This window comes from Lolium perenne, chromosome 6 (assembly GCF_019359855.2).
Source record: "Lolium perenne isolate Kyuss_39 chromosome 6, Kyuss_2.0, whole genome shotgun sequence".
NCBI classification, from domain to species: domain Eukaryota; kingdom Viridiplantae; phylum Streptophyta; class Magnoliopsida; order Poales; family Poaceae; genus Lolium; species Lolium perenne.
In genome coordinates, this window is record NC_067249.2 from 150,860,608 (window position 1) to 150,876,704 (window position 16,097).

At 50.0% G+C, this 16,097-nt stretch overlaps 1 pseudogene; it reads right to left on the reverse strand.

Annotated features, from left to right (window-relative positions):
• Window positions 1–16,097, reverse strand: part of LOC127307203 (uncharacterized) — a 29,483-nt pseudogene that overhangs the window by 4,079 nt on the left and 9,307 nt on the right.

Below are 16,097 nucleotides of genomic sequence, written 5' to 3' on the forward strand. Positions count from 1 at the left end.
TATCACATAAAGTATGTCACCAGGTTAAAAATAGATATTATAAGTATTGTAGTATAATCTGCGACAAATTCCAGAAATACAGAAGGAGGTTATACACATCATTCTGCACCTACGGTTCGAAGAAAAGATATCTTAAATGCAAATTCATTTTTATGGACAATAATCAAGTGCCCCTGAACTGGAATTTGCACAAGAAATAATACTATCGATCTTACGTTATGTAATTCTAATGGGAGTGTACATAAGGCCGTGGGAGCAGGATCAAGGTCAATAGAAGCAAAAGCCATGAAGACACTAAGGTTATTTCTGTCCTTATTGGGAATAACATTATTGATCTTTATCATTAAGACGTACTCCCTCTGTCCCACAATATATTTTGTTTTGGCAAGCCGTTTTAGCTTGCCAAAACATCTTATATTGTGGGATGGAGGGGGTAATTTGCAAGGGTCCAACTTGAGTTCTGAGCCATTGATAAAACTTAGATGTACAATGTAGATCGATTGGCTTTGATAAACTCGTACCTTTTATATTCATATTGTTATCACCAGAATTTGACCACGTCGGAGGTGGGCCACGATCAAGAGAAGCTTGAAGGTTATATATGGAGAGATTACGAAGATCGGCCTTATATGCAAAGTTGGGCTAGATTGCCCATTTATCTGTAATTTATTAGATCGTATCTTAAGTTAGAAGTTAGAGTTTTACCCGTGCACGGTTAGGTGCACGACTGAATTAGAAAGTCCCCTGGACTATAAATATGTATCTAGGGTTTATGGAATAAACAACAACACAACGTTCACCCCAAAAACAAACCAATCTCGGCGCATCGCCAACTCCTTCGTCTCGAGGGTTTCAATCAGGTAAGCGACATGCTGCCTAGATCGCATCTTGCGATCTAGGCAGCACAAGCTCCACGTTGTTCATGCGTTGCGCGTACTGAAGCGTCTTTGATGGCGCGCAACGTAGTTATCATAGATGTGTTAGGGTTAGCATAGTTCTTCGTATAACATGCTTACGTAGTGCAACCCTTGCATGTCTAGCCGCCCTCACGCCTATCCCAGGCGTGGGGGCGGCACCCTGCTTGTTCATCATCTAGTAGATCTGATCCGTTACGATTGCTCCTTGTTATGCAAGGATTAGTTTAATATCTGCAATAGTTAGGCCTTACAAAGGGAGGGAGGATCCAGTGGCACGTAGGGTGGCGTTCGCAAGTCCTAAACAGGATGTTCCGAGGATCAACATTCATGTTGGTTTTGTGGCCTTGTTTAGGATCGGCTTATGAGCACCGTGCGTGGCCGCGAGGCCCAACCTGGAGTAGGATGATCCGATTATGTGGTGAAAACCCTAAATCGTCGTAGATCTAATTAGCTATATCTTGATCAAGCAGGATCACCTAGTATTCGTGCACCCCGCACGGATCATGGGTGAATCGGCTCTTTGAGCCGATTCACAGGATAACCTGAGAGCCGATCGAGGCTCGTATTTAATGTTTACGTGTATGCCATGCAGGAACTAAGCGAGGCATCCCCATCACCTTCCTGACCAGGTATAGGTCAGGTGGCACGCCCTTGCACTTCGCATCGCCGCGTGTGACCAGAAGAGCATTGCGGGCCGTCGCTCGGAGGGGTCTCAGCCAGCCGCAGCTCTAGGCTCTTCCCGGCTCTACCTGTGTTGATTCGCCGCTGCCCGACGGTGGGTTTTGGCAGTCAACTCATTCTGGCATGCCCGGTGGGACCATCATCTACATCAACCACATCGCCATCTACATCTGAGATGGCGGCGGACGGCACGCCAGTCACCTACGAGGAGCTGCCTGACGAGCTCAAGAAGCGATATGACGAAACCAAGGCCACCCTCGAAGCCGACCTCATCGGCTCATATCACAAAACTCGTTCACATGGCGTCAGGCGGAAGGGGTTCTCACCGGAAGGCGCACTCGATGAAGTGGATCTATCTGTCCCGTCAGAGGAACGTACCAGGGCCGTGCGCCAGGAGATTGGTGTCATTGTGGCTCACTCGTTGCGTCTCCATTCCGAGAGCCTGGTGAATACCTTGGAGCATGTCGCTGTTCGGATGGTCAAGGAGGTCATGAAGAATCAGCACTCTCTATTAGAGCCAGCTCTCAGGACCTACCGAGGAAAAGTGCCTCTCCAGACCCGTCTGCCGTTGTCGTGCACATCGGCGGCACCAGGAGTGCCTCATTCACCGTCGCGCACCGTTGACAGGACCAACGGTACTTGCCCTGGGAGGTGCCAACCAGGACACTCGTTCAACGTCAACATGATAGAACTGGGACACCCCCTTGATGGAGATAAAGGCGAGGGCAACTGCTCTCGTGGCAAAGATAAGGAAGAGGCTGCTCCATGCGATCGGCCCCAACACCGCCAAAACATCTTGGTGATGATCAAGGTAGAAGCCGATGCTAGCGATCGGCCCGTAGTATCCGTATCACATGCTCTCCCGGTATGTGGCGTCGACCTCACAGGTGACGGAAAGCTAGGGTACGGGTTTACATCAGCTGATGAGCTAGAAGAAGTCGACATCGGTCCTGGGGATAAGCCTCGACCTACTTTTATCAGCAAGAAGTTAGATCCACAGCTCAGGGGACGGATGATAGCCCTGTTGAAGGAATACCCAGATTGCTTTGCATGGGATTACACGGAGATGCCTGGGTTGGACAGGAGCATCATTGAGCATCGGCTCCCCCTTAAGAAAGGATTTCGGCCGTTCCAACAGCGAGCACGTCAGATGAGGGCCGAGATCCTGGAAGAAGTCAAGAAGGAAGTCGAGAAAATGTTGGCCGCTGGATTCATCAGGCCATGCAGGTATGCTGAGTGGATCTCCAGTATCGTTCCGGTGGAGAAAAAGGACGGCCGATGGCGCGTGGCCATCGATTTCCGAGATCTTAACAGGGCCACCCCAAAGGACGAATATCCAATGCCCGTGGCAGAAACATTGATAAACGCTGCTGCTGGCCACAAGGTGTTGAGCTTCATGGATGGCAACGCCGGTTATAACCAGATTTTCATGGCTCCTGAAGATATACACAAGACCGCATTCAGAGTACCAGGGGCAGTAGGCTTGTTTGAGTACGTGGTCATGACCTTTGGATTGAAGAATGCTGGTGCAACATACCAACGAGCCATGAATTATATGTTCCATGATCTGATCGGCAAGTTGGTGGAGATCTATATCGACGACGTGGTGGTCAAATCGGTCTCCATGGAGGGGCATTTGGACGATCTACGGCGCGTCCTAGACCGAACTCGGAAGTTCGGGCTGAGAATGAATCCGAAGAAGTGCGCCTTTGGCGTGACGGCTGGTCAATTCCTAGGTTTTCTGGTTCATGAGCGGGGAATTGAGATCGGCCTGAAAAGTCAGGAGGCGGTGCGTACCATGCAGCCGCCCACCACGAAAAAAGGAGCTCCAACGCCTCATCGGCAAGATCAATTTCGTCCGGCGGTTCATCTCTAATTTGTCAGGACGAATCGAGCCATTCATGGCGTTGGTAAAGACTAAATCTGACGACGAGTTTCACTGGGGGGCAGAACAGCAACAGGCGTTTGATGAAATTAAGCGATATCTGACAACACCGCCTGTATTAGTTCCGCCCCAGCAAGACAGGCCATTCTACATCTACCTGTCAGTAGCTGACACTTCCATTGCTTCGGTAGTGGTGCAACTCTACGAGGGCGTTGAGAGAGTCGTTTTCTACCTTAGCAGAAGGATGCTGGACGCGGAAACAAGATATCCTGAGGTCGAGAAACTTTGCCTCTGCCTGTTCTTTACCTGCACCAAGCTTCATCACATCCTTCTGACGGCAGAAATCACCGTCATCTGCAAATCGGACGTTGTCAAGCACATGTTGTCGGCTCCTGTTTTGAAAGGCCGACTCGGTAAGTGGATGTTGGCACTGTCAGAATTCGATCTCCGGTACCAGCCGGCGAAGGCAGTCAAGGGCCAAGCGTTGGCCGATCTCATCGCTGAACGAATCAGTACCAATATAGCAGCACTGTCTATACGAGCATGGGCTATGTTCTTCGATGGATCGGTTTGTGACGGTGGTTGTGGCATCGGCATTCTGCTTGTGTCGCCTCGGGGGGCAGAATACTCCTTCTCCATCAGATTAGCTACCCCTTGCACCAATAATGTAGCAGAATATGAGGCAATACGCAAGGGAATGGAATTGCTATTGGAAGCTGGAGCGGAAGCTGTGGAGTTCTTTGGAGACTCAAAGTTGGTGATTAACCAGCTCACGGAGGAATATAATTGCGAAAGTGAATCGCTTTTCCCATATTGGATGGAATGCCGTGAGTTGATGACACAGTTTCGGTACATCAACTTTAATTAGATCCCAAGATCCCAGAATACCGATGCCAACAATCTCGCACAAATGGCGTCAGGCTACATAGATATAGCCGACGGACCGGAAGTTCAGATACAATTCCTGGAACAGAATGATTGGAGAACCGAGATCTTCGATTATTTAAAAGATTCGGCTCGGGGGGCACCTAAACGGGTGAGATACAAAGCCATGAAGTATGTCCTTATAGGAGACGACATGTTTTACAGGACATTGGAAGGGTTGCTACTCAAGTGCCTAGGACCGACTGAATCTAATCGGCTTTTACATGAGGTGCATGAAGGCGCCTGTGGAACGCATCAGTCGGCTCATAAGATGAAGTGGTTGATCAGGCGATCAGGGTTTTATTGGCCCACTATGCTTGAAGATTGCTTCAATTATTACAAGGGGTGCCAAGCGTGTCAGATGTTTGGAAAGATTCAGATGGTGCCAGCATCAGCGATGAACCCAATCATCAAACCTTGGCCGTTCCGGGGGTGGGGCATGGATATGATCGGCAAAATTCATCCGGCGTCAGGTAAAAAACATGAATGGATTTTGGTTATCACAGATTACTTCACTAAGTGGGTGGAAGCCGTCCCTATGAAAAAGGTGAAATCAGAAGATGTGATCAAGTTTGTGAAAGAACACGTTATTCATAGATTTGGGATTCCCCAAACTATCACGACCGATGGAGGTTCGGTCTTTACTTCTAAAGAATTCAGGAAGTTCTGTGATGACTTAGGGATTAAATTGATCCGATCATCCCCGTACTATGCTCAAGCTAACGGGCAGGCTGAGGCGTCCAATCAGAGTCTGATCAAGTTGATCAAGAGAAAAATCGACGAGAACCCTCGGGATTGGCATGAGAAGTTATCAGAAGCATTATGGGCTTACCGCATGTCGTGCCATGGAGCCATAAAGACTTCGCCGTACCAGCTTGTCTATGGACAGGAAGCTGTATTGCCTTGGGAAATTACGGCTGGATCAAGACGTGTCACGTTTCAGAATGATCTGACAGCCGAAGAATATGCAGCTTTGATGAGCGACACTATTGAGGACGCAACAGAACTCAGGCTTTGGTCGTTGGAGAAGATTAAGGAGAACAAAGCCAGGGTGGCTCGTGCTTACAACAAAAAAGTTAGGCCAAAGGAGTTTCAAGTTGGTGATCTTGTGTGGGAAGCTGTGTTGCCATTGGGAACCAGGGATAAGGCATATGGCAAATGGTCTCCTAATTGGCACGGTCCGTACAAAGTTGTCCAGGCCTTGAAGGGTAATGCATACATGCTGGAAGAGTTGAGCGGCGAAAAATTCCCAGTGGCTGTAAATGGTCAACACCTCAAGAAATATTTTCCAAGCATGTGGGATGATGGACAGTAAGATGTGGGGGCCGATTTCAGAATCGGCCGGTAAAAAAAAAAAATATATATAATGAGAAAAATCACAGCCGATGCACAAACATCGACTTGAGAAGACATATGGAGATTAACAGTATGCAAGTACAGCCGATGCGCGGGCATCGACTTCAGAAAACAAAGCCGATACGCTGATATCGACTTTAGCGAAATAAGTTTATATAACAGCTTGCCCTCAGGCAGCGATATGAGCCGATGTTCTGCTATCGGCTCCCTGTACGACGACTCCATTCGACAATCGGCAAGGGAGCGAAATTAATTAAGGGATTTTCTTCATTAATAAGAGGATTTCTTACAAAGAAAGAGCCGATTTCTTAGGAAGGAAGAACAAAAGAAGGGTCTATTGACCAATCTACTACTACTAGGCCTACACTAGTAGATCCTAATCTATGGGCCGTCGCTTCCTTCGTCGTCATCCTCGGAACTCTCATCGGCACTGCTGCCGATGGGCTCCTCGTCACTGCTCCCATAGCCCTCTACGGGAGCTTCATCTTCGTCTTCATCGTCGCTGCTGTCGTCGTCCCACCACATGCGGAGGCGCTTCGCTGGCGGATAGCCCTCGAGGGAGTCGTCGTCGTCATCGACGTCTTCCTCTTCCTCTTCTTCAGAGGTGGGGCAGCCGTCCCAGGGGAACTGATCGTCCTCGCTCTCCGACTCCAGTTCCCCGACGGCAAGGAACTGAAGATCTTCGTCCCCGCTGGTCAGGGACTGGTCGTCTTCGGACCAAACCGAGGAGGCGTGGTCCTCCAGGTCCCATGCTTCTGGGGCGCGGATGTCCGGCGGCGTCTCACGGGAGGAGGAGGACCCGTAGGAAAGCTCGGAGGAGGAGTCGTGGAAGACCGACGACGAAGAGGAAGAAGAGGAAGACATGGCTGTAGGAGATTGGGGTTTTTTGGTGCCGATGGCCAGAACAGAGCAGGATGGTGAAGTGGCGAACTGCTCAGAGCAGTTAAATAAAAGGGGGCTACGGTGAAAAAATTCAATGCCACAGCAGTTTTCGAGGAGGCAATGCCCAAATACAACGGTCAAATCACGCGAGGCAGCCGAGAAGACAGGGCATCATGACGAAAAATACTGCAATGATTCTGCTCTGCCACGACATTACCCGACGGACAAAGCATTATGATTTTGGAAATGTCATTTCCAAAACCAGGGGGGTATGTGTTATCACCAGAATTTGACCACGTCGGAGGTGGGCCACGATCAAGAGAAGCTTGAAGGTTATATATGGAGAGATTACGAAGATCGGCCTTATATGCAAAGTTGGGCTAGATTGCCCATTTATCTGTAATTTATTAGATCGTATCTTAAGTTAGAAGTTAGAGTTTTACCCGTGCACGGTTAGGTGCACGACTGAATTAGAAAGTCCCCTGGACTATAAATATGTATCTAGGGTTTATGGAATAAACAACAACACAACGTTCACCCCAAAAACAAACCAATCTCGGCGCATCGCCAACTCCTTCGTCTCGAGGGTTTCAATCAGGTAAGCGACATGCTGCCTAGATCGCATCTTGCGATCTAGGCAGCACAAGCTCCACGTTGTTCATGCGTTGCGCGTACTGAAGCGTCTTTGATGGCGCGCAACGTAGTTATCATAGATGTGTTAGGGTTAGCATAGTTCTTCGTATAACATGCTTACGTAGTGCAACCCTTGCATGTCTAGCCGCCCTCACGCCTATCCCAGGCGTGGGGGCGGCACCCTGCTTGTTCATCATCTAGTAGATCTGATCCGTTACGATTGCTCCTTGTTATGCAAGGATTAGTTTAATATCTGCAATAGTTAGGCCTTACAAAGGGAGGGAGGATCCAGTGGCACGTAGGGTGGCGTTCGCAAGTCCTAAACAGGATGTTCCGAGGATCAACATTCATGTTGGTTTTGTGGCCTTGTTTAGGATCGGCTTATGAGCACCGTGCGTGGCCGCGAGGCCCAACCTGGAGTAGGATGATCCGATTATGTGGTGAAAACCCTAAATCGTCGTAGATCTAATTAGCTATATCTTGATCAAGCAGGATCACCTAGTATTCGTGCACCCCGCACGGATCATGGGTGAATCGGCTCTTTGAGCCGATTCACAGGATAACCTGAGAGCCGATCGAGGCTCGTATTTAATGTTTACGTGTATGCCATGCAGGAACTAAGCGAGGCATCCCCATCACCTTCCTGACCAGGTATAGGTCAGGTGGCACGCCCTTGCACTTCGCATCGCCGCGTGTGACCAGAAGAGCATTGCGGGCCGTCGCTCGGAGGGGTCTCAGCCAGCCGCAGATTATCAAATTATTGTGTTTTCGTCTCGAGGGTTTCAATCAGGTAAGCGACATGCTGCCTAGATCGCATCTTGCGATCTAGGCAGCACAAGCTCCACGTTGTTCATGCGTTGCGCGTACTGAAGCGTCTTTGATGGCGCGCAACGTAGTTATCATAGATGTGTTAGGGTTAGCATCGTTCTTCGTATAACATGCTTACGTAGTGCAACCCTTGCATGTCTAGCCGCCCTCACACCTATCTCAGGTCCCACCGGGCGTGCCAGAATGTGTTGACCGCCAAAACCCACCGGCGGGCAGCGGCGAATCAACACAGGTAGAGCCGGGAAGAGCCTAGAGCTGCGGCTGGCTGAGACCCCTCCGAGCGACGGCCCGCAATGCTCTTCTGGTCACACGCGGCGATGCGAAGTGCAAGGGTGTGCCACCTGACCTATACCTGGTCAGGAAGGTGATGGGGATGCCTCGCTTAGTTCCTGCATGGCATACACGTAAACATTAAATACGAGCCTCGATCGGCTCTCAGGTTATCTTGTGAATCGGCTCAAAGAGCCGATTCACCCATGATCCGTGCGGGGTGCACGAATACTAGGTGATCCTGCTTGATCAAGATATAGCTAATTAGATCTACGACGATTTAGGGTTTTCACCACATAATCGGATCATCCTACTCCAGGTTGGGCCTCGCGGCCACGCACGGTGCTCATAAGCCGATCCTAAACAAGGCCACAAAACCAACATGAATGTTGATCCTCGGAACATCCTGTTTAGGACTTGCGAACGCCACCCTACGTGCCACTGGATCCTCCCTCCCTTTGTAAGGCCTAACTATTGCAGATATTAAACTAATCCTTGCATAACAAGGAGCAATCGTAACGGATCAGATCTACTAGATGATGAACAAGCAGGGTGCCGCCCCCACGCCTGAGATAGGCGTGAGGGCGGCTAGACATGCAAGGGTTGCACTACGTAAGCATGTTATACGAAGAACTATGCTAACCCTAACACATCTATGATAACTACGTTGCGCGCCATCAAAGACGCTTCAGTACGCGCAACGCATGAACAACGTGGAGCTTGTGCTGCCTAGATCGCAAGATGCGATCTAGGCAGCATGTCGCTTACCTGATTGAAACCCTCGAGACGAAGGAGTTGGCGATGCGCCGAGATTGGTTTGTTTTTGGGGTGAACGTTGTGTTGTTGTTTATTCCATAAACCCTAGATACATATTTATAGTCCAACGGACTTTCTAACGTGGGAATATCCCACCGTGCACGATACAAACTCTAACTTTTGGTCTAAGATATAATCTACTATAATTAAAGATACACGGGCAATCTAGCCCAAATTCTCCGTGCAAGGCCGTTTCAGAAATCTTCCACGTGTAGTCTTCCAAGCCCATCTCTCTTACGGCCCACCTCTGGATTTGTCCAAAATCTGGTGATAACACATGCCCCCCTGGTTTTGGAAATAATTTTTCCAAAATCATTATGCTTTCCTTCGTCGGGTCATGTCGTAGCAGAGCAGAGCTGTTGCAGTATCCGTTATCATTATGCCCCGTCTTCTCAGCTTCTCTGCAAAATTCGATAGCCCTGGCGTCATCCCCTTGGAAACTGTAATGACAATAAATTTCCACCAGGCTCCTCATTATTTAACTGTGCCGATCGATTAGCTTTCTTCATCCCCTTCCTCTGTTCCAGCCATCGGCACCAAAAAACCCTCTTCTCCCTCAGCTATGTCTTCCTCTTCCTCCTCCTTCTCAAACCTCTTCCCCCCATTCTCGCCGAAGAAGAACGAGGACAAGCCTCATTCCGAGGTGAACCCCCTCTCATCTAATAATGAGGTGAACCCCCTCTCCTCTGATAGATATTTAGCAATCACACGTGGGCATTATCAAATTATTGTGTTTTCTCAAAATACGGATTTGCCTCAGGATTGCCCTTTTGTAATTCCAGGGTTTCTCTGAATTTGGAAGTTACCACTTAGCAGGTTTCCATACCAAGGCTCAATTTTACAATCAATGTGTCATGTATGCATGCCCATAATTAACTAGCTATTATTACCCTCTCCATATACCGAGTGATAACAGTCCATCGCAGAGCCGCCCATATTGCCCTTTTTATATGAGCTAATTTTAGATAGCACCTGAATTTTGATTAGGCTGCTCAGCTCTTTTCCTATGCTGGTCCATACATTCCTTTCATAGAACGCTGAATCTTACCAGATGCACAATTTATCAATTAAATGTGCAGGGTAAAAAGTATAATTACAGGTATAACCGATGCATTTCAAGAAAGTTAATGGTCTCTGCCAAAAAAAAGTCAATGGTCATACACCAAACCATGTGAATCCCTGAAACACATAGAACTGAGGCCTGCTGAATCATTATAAATTCAAATTCCAACAATGACAAGAATAAAATGGAGCTGCTCTTCCAACTAGCTATTATTAACCCCCCCCCCCTCCATTTTCGAGTGTTGGGGGGATGACCCCCGGTATGCCAAAGGCATGCCAAACCGGATGGTTTGAGCCATCAAGATACCGGTTTAATGTTTATACCGGAGCACAAGATAAGCGTTTGGCTAAGCGGGGCTAAGCCGGTATCCTCAGGAGAGGTATACCGGAACCGGATAGGAAAGACATCGGGCTACCGGAAAGCAGAGCAAGTCGGCAGGACTGGTCAAAGATCCTCTCCAAAGCTAGAAGACAAAGATGAGCTAAGCAAAGTAGCTTTAAACGAAGGGCTGACGATAAAGAGGAGGATGACGATGAAAGAAGCCGGAGGACGTCAGCATCCCTGATTAAAGGAGACCCCGGTCTCATCTATGATTAAAGTAGCTTTGTAAAGTAGTTTGTCTAGTCAAAGATGCCATTAGGGTTTCTTGCCCTGTAAGCCACCCTCTCCCCTATATAAGGAGAGGGGGCAGCCCTCCTCACGGGCACGCACGGAACACAGAGGGAGAGATTCTGTAAACACAAACCTGTAACCTGTGAAAATCAATGAAGAAAGTGATCTAGAGCGAGTTCTTCCTTGTGTCTTTCTTCTTCAACCTCTAGCCTCGGCTAAGTTCCTGAGGAAACCATCCGGAAGTTCATCCCATCTGATCACAAACCCTCCCCCGAATCCTCTAGCGTCCATTCGGCCCCAACTTAAGCCATCCTATGGCATCTGTCTGTTCACCACGACGACAGTTGGCGCCCACCGTGGGGCATGAAGTGGCGCTTGCAGGAGTTCACATTCGGGCGGGCATCCTTGAGGTCGCCGGCGAGCGTACGGTGTCCGCGCTCGAGCAGCGCATCTACGACATGGACTTCATCAACGACAACGCGGGCTGCTTCGCCAACGGCGGCAAGTTCCCGCACAACGGCCGCACCATCGAGTTCGGCAGTCACCGCGTCTACTTCGGCACCGTCCCCGTGCGCCAGTGCCTTTCGCCGGTGTTGGTGGCGCCGGACCCCCAAAGGTGGCTCTGTGCTGGCCGCGTCGCTGGCAGCGTCGAGGTAATGATGACTGGCGTGGTTGGTGCAGGAAAAGAAGCTGTGGATGAAGGTGCTGGCCGTGCGGCACCGACCCGCGCAGCCAAGCCGCCGCTGGAGCGCGACGCAGGCGCTGCGGGAGCATCTTCCGCACCACCGGAGACATCACTTCAAGCGGCGATGAACGTGCTGGCAACGCCCATCGCGCAGAATATCGACCCGGCTGCGGCTCAAGCGCAGCTGGAGGCGACGCGCAAGACGCTGCTTTCTGGCGGCGCGAACATCATCCAGGCGCAGCGCGAGCTGAACCTAACCCTACGTGAGTATAACGCTGCCCATGGCTTTGCTTCTGTTAGCGCTCATGCTGCTAGGATAACGGAGAACCGGCTTAAAGCTCACAACCTAGATCAGGATTTGCGCAAAGAAGTTCTTGCCGGCAAAAGTACCTCTGCATCTGTTAGCATCGTGGAAAAACCTAAGTACAGTAGCCCGGATAAAACTATAAAAGTTGCTAAAGCTGCAGTAGAGCTATGTGAATCGCTTTCCGGAGATGCTTTGGCAAAACAGCAGGAGCGTGTTAGAGAGCTGCTGGAAACTATTGAGCAGCAGAATGCTGAACAGCTGGCTAAGCTGAACAAGGTTGCGGCCTTGAAATCCGCGCGTTCAACAAAGAATGCTGGAAGCAAGTCCCATGGGCAGGCATCGTCCCCCCACCCGGACAGAAGAAGAGAAAAAGAGATGAACGCACTGCAGATGACTGTGTACGATCCGGTTCTTGCCGGAAAACAACAAGCCGGGCAACACGATGCCGGTAGAAAAAGCCAAGGGGCAGGTCGAGGCTACGCCAGAGGAGGCTATGCCGGAAACAATCATGCCGGTAGATATGAAACCGGGCAAAATTATCGAGCTGCAAGGGCAGCGTATGAGGAAATGCCACCACCAAGGTACCAGCAGGCAAGAGCCGCGGAACCGGAACGATACGGAGAGGGAGATTCCGAAGTAGAACGAACAAGAGCGCCCAGAGTCTACCGGAACCCTTTGGGGGAACGCCTGGGGGAAAGATGTTTGCAGAACCAGGATGCGAGGCACAGGCTGGACAGGGTACATCTTTCCGAAATGATCGAATCTGAGGGTCCTCCTGGCCCGAAATGTTTTGGCCCACGGATCATGGGAGAAGAGCCACCGGTACGCAATTTCCAGCTGCCCCGGGACACAAAAAGTATGATGGCACGACCAAGCCGGAAGATTGGCTGGCGGACTATGTCACAGCTGTTTATGTAGCTGGTGGTGGAGTAAACCGGCGTTGGGCGGTGAGAATCATACCGTCCTACCTGGTAGGCCCTGCACGGATTTGGCTTAACAACTTGCCGGCAGGAAGCATTAACGGATGGCTGGACTTTGAGGAAGCCTTCGTGAACAACTTCAGTAGCACTTACAAGAGGCCAAACCGGCCCCAACAGCTCGCTTTATGCCAGCAACGTGCCGGTGAAACAGACAGGGATTATCTTACCCGATGGAACTCAACAAGAAACACGTGTGAAGGAGTGATTGAAGCACAAGCAATTGCTTGGTTCAGTCAAGGATGCCGGAGAGGATCACCGCTATGGCAAAAGCTGCAGAGAAGCATGCCAGCAACCTTGGCAGAGATGATACGTGTGGCGGATAGCTATGCATTGGGAGACCCATTGCAACCAGCAGTACAAGCTGAGCCGGAGCAGTCAAACCCGCCTCAGCAGCGACAGGAACAATACCGGGACAACCGGAACAACAAGAGAAGGGAAGATTTCCCGGATCGAAGGTACGCTCCGCAGCATGTTGCTGTCGTGCAAGAAAATTATGATGCCGGCGGCAGCCAAAGGCAAAAAACCGGATCGCAGCCATGGGCGGGTCCTAAAAAGCAGTGGGTCGAAAAGAAGCCCTGGGGCCAGAAAAAGAATTGGCAGGAACCCGTAAAATACACCATGGAAGCCGCCATGGATCAACCTTGCCGGTGGCACACGCCGAACCCGGATCACCCGTCAAACCACCTGACGAAGGATTGTTCTTGGACCAAGTACTTGATGCAAAAGGGAGCAGTAAAGGACGCGCAAGCACAAGGGTGCTCAACAGTGTTGCCGCCATCGCAAGATATGCTGCGTCAGCAACAACTATCACCACCGCCACCACTCACCGGAGCAAATGCTTTACCAGTACAACCTCAGCCAGACAGGCAACGATACCAGCAAGTTAACCGGGTGGAGCAAAACAATGATCAACCACCTCCACCGGCACCTTTAGGCCGGAATGTTTACGAGGACCCGCATCTGTGCTGTGTTGTCTTTGTCACTGAGCCGACAGACAGGCAAAGTGTGCATCGCCGCTCCATGGAGGTAAACGCCGTGATGCCGGCAGTTCCCAGATACATGCTGTGGTCAGATCAGGAAATTACCTGGTCATTTAAGGATCACCCCAAAATCATACCGAATCCGGGTGGATACGCTCTTGTTGTGGACCCAATCATGAAAGGGCCGCAAACTCGAGTAAAATTCAGCAAGGTGCTGGTAGACAACGGCAGCAGCATAAACATCATGTACAAGCATACCATGCATACGCTGGGCATAACAGAAAACATGCTTCAGCCAACGCGTACAACGTTCCACGAAATCGTTCCGGGCTTGTCCTGCGCTCGGTAGGAAAAGTTCGGGTGGACGTATCGTTTGGAGGACGTGACAATTGCCGGGTTGAAAATGTTGAGTTTGAGGTGGTGGACCTAGATAGTCCTTACCATGCGTTGCTGGAAGACCAGCATCGGCAGCTTTCATGGCTACGACTCATACAGCTTACCTCAAGATGAAGATGCCGGCACCTCGTGGACCCTTAACTGTGGTGGGGAACTATAAGGTCTCACTGGAAACAGCATCTGCCGGATCAAACCTAGCGGAATCGCTGGTGATCGCGGAGGAAAAAATAAGAATGCAAACCGCGGTTGCGTTGGCTCAGTCCTCACAGTTGAGCTTAGCGGCAATGAGTGGAAGCTTGGGCTCACCGGCATTCAAGCCGACAAATGAAACAAAGGACATTGTGCTGGATCCGGCTTACCCAGAGCGCACCGTTCGCATCGGTGCCGGACTCGATCAAGCATAGGAAAATGCGCTCGTCAGCTTCCTCCGTGAGAATCGGAATATCTTTGCCTGGTCAACTGATGACTTGGTGGGTGTTCCGAGGGAGCTGGCTGAGCACTCTTTAAATGTCCGGAAAGACGCCAAGCCGGTGCGGCAACCCTTGCGCCGGTTCGCTGAAGATAGGAGGAAGATTATTGGAGAAGAAGTGACCAAACTGCTCGTTGCCGGATTCATTGTGGAGGTCACGCACACAGAGTGGCTGGCCAATCCGGTAATGGTCGAAAAGAAAAAAGATGAGAACCTGGAGGCAAAAGCTCCAAAGGTATGGCGCATGTGCATCGACTACACCAACCTAAACAAGGCTTGCCCAAGAGATCCTTTCCCTTTGCCGCGGATCGATCAAGTGATTGATTCAACTGCTGGGTGTGAGTTGTTGTCCTTTCTGGATGCGTATTCCGGTTTCCACCAAATTCCCTTGAAAAAGGAAGATCAAATAAAAACTGCGTTCATTACCCCGCATGGGGCTTATTGCTATGTCACTATGCCCTTTGGTTTGCGCAACGCTGGTGCAACGTACCAGCGTTGTATGCAAAAATGCTTGTTTGATCAAACCGGAAAGAATGTGCAAGTCTATGTAGACGACATTGTGATAAAAACTAAGGTAAAGAATACCTTAATCAGTGACATCCGGCAAACATTCGATAACCTAAGACGGTTCCGGATGAAACTTAATCCGGCAAAATGCACTTTCGGTGTCCCTGTCGGCAAGCTGCTCGGTTTCCTTGTGTCAAGCCGGGGCATTGAAGTCAATCCGGTAAAAATCCGGGCAATAGAAAGAATGACTATCCCACGAGAACTAAAAGATGTGCAAAAATTTACCGGAAGCTTGGCATCGCTAAGCCGGTTCATAAGCAGGCTAGGAGAGAAAGCTTTGCCATTATACGCTCTAATGAAAAAATCCGATACGTTCGTCTGGACCCCTCAGGCAGACGCGGCGTTTAAAGAGCTAAAAACCATGCTTGCAACGGCCCCAATCTTGGCCTCACCTTTAGAAAGGGAACCCATGTTGCTTTACATAGCAGCAACGAACCGGGTGGTTAGTGTTGTAGTTGTAGTAGAACGAGAAGAGGAAGGAAAAACCGTGCAGAGGCCGGTATACTACCTGAGCGAAGTGCTCTCCTCCTCGAAGCAAAACTACCCGCACTTCCAGAAGATGACTTATGGCGTGTTCATGGCCGCCACGAAGCTCAAGCACTACTTTGAGGAGCACCCCATGAAGGTGGTGAGTGAGGCACCCATCTCCGATATCATGTGCAATAAAGACGCCAGCGGCCGGATTGCAAAATGGGCAATTCAGTTATCACCGTATGTGCCGGTATATGAAAGAAGCGATGCCATAAAATCACAAGCTTTAGCTGATTTCTTGGTTGATTGGGCGGAAATGCAATACAAGCCCTCAGACCAGAGGGTAGAGTACTGGAAGATGCACTTTGACGGATC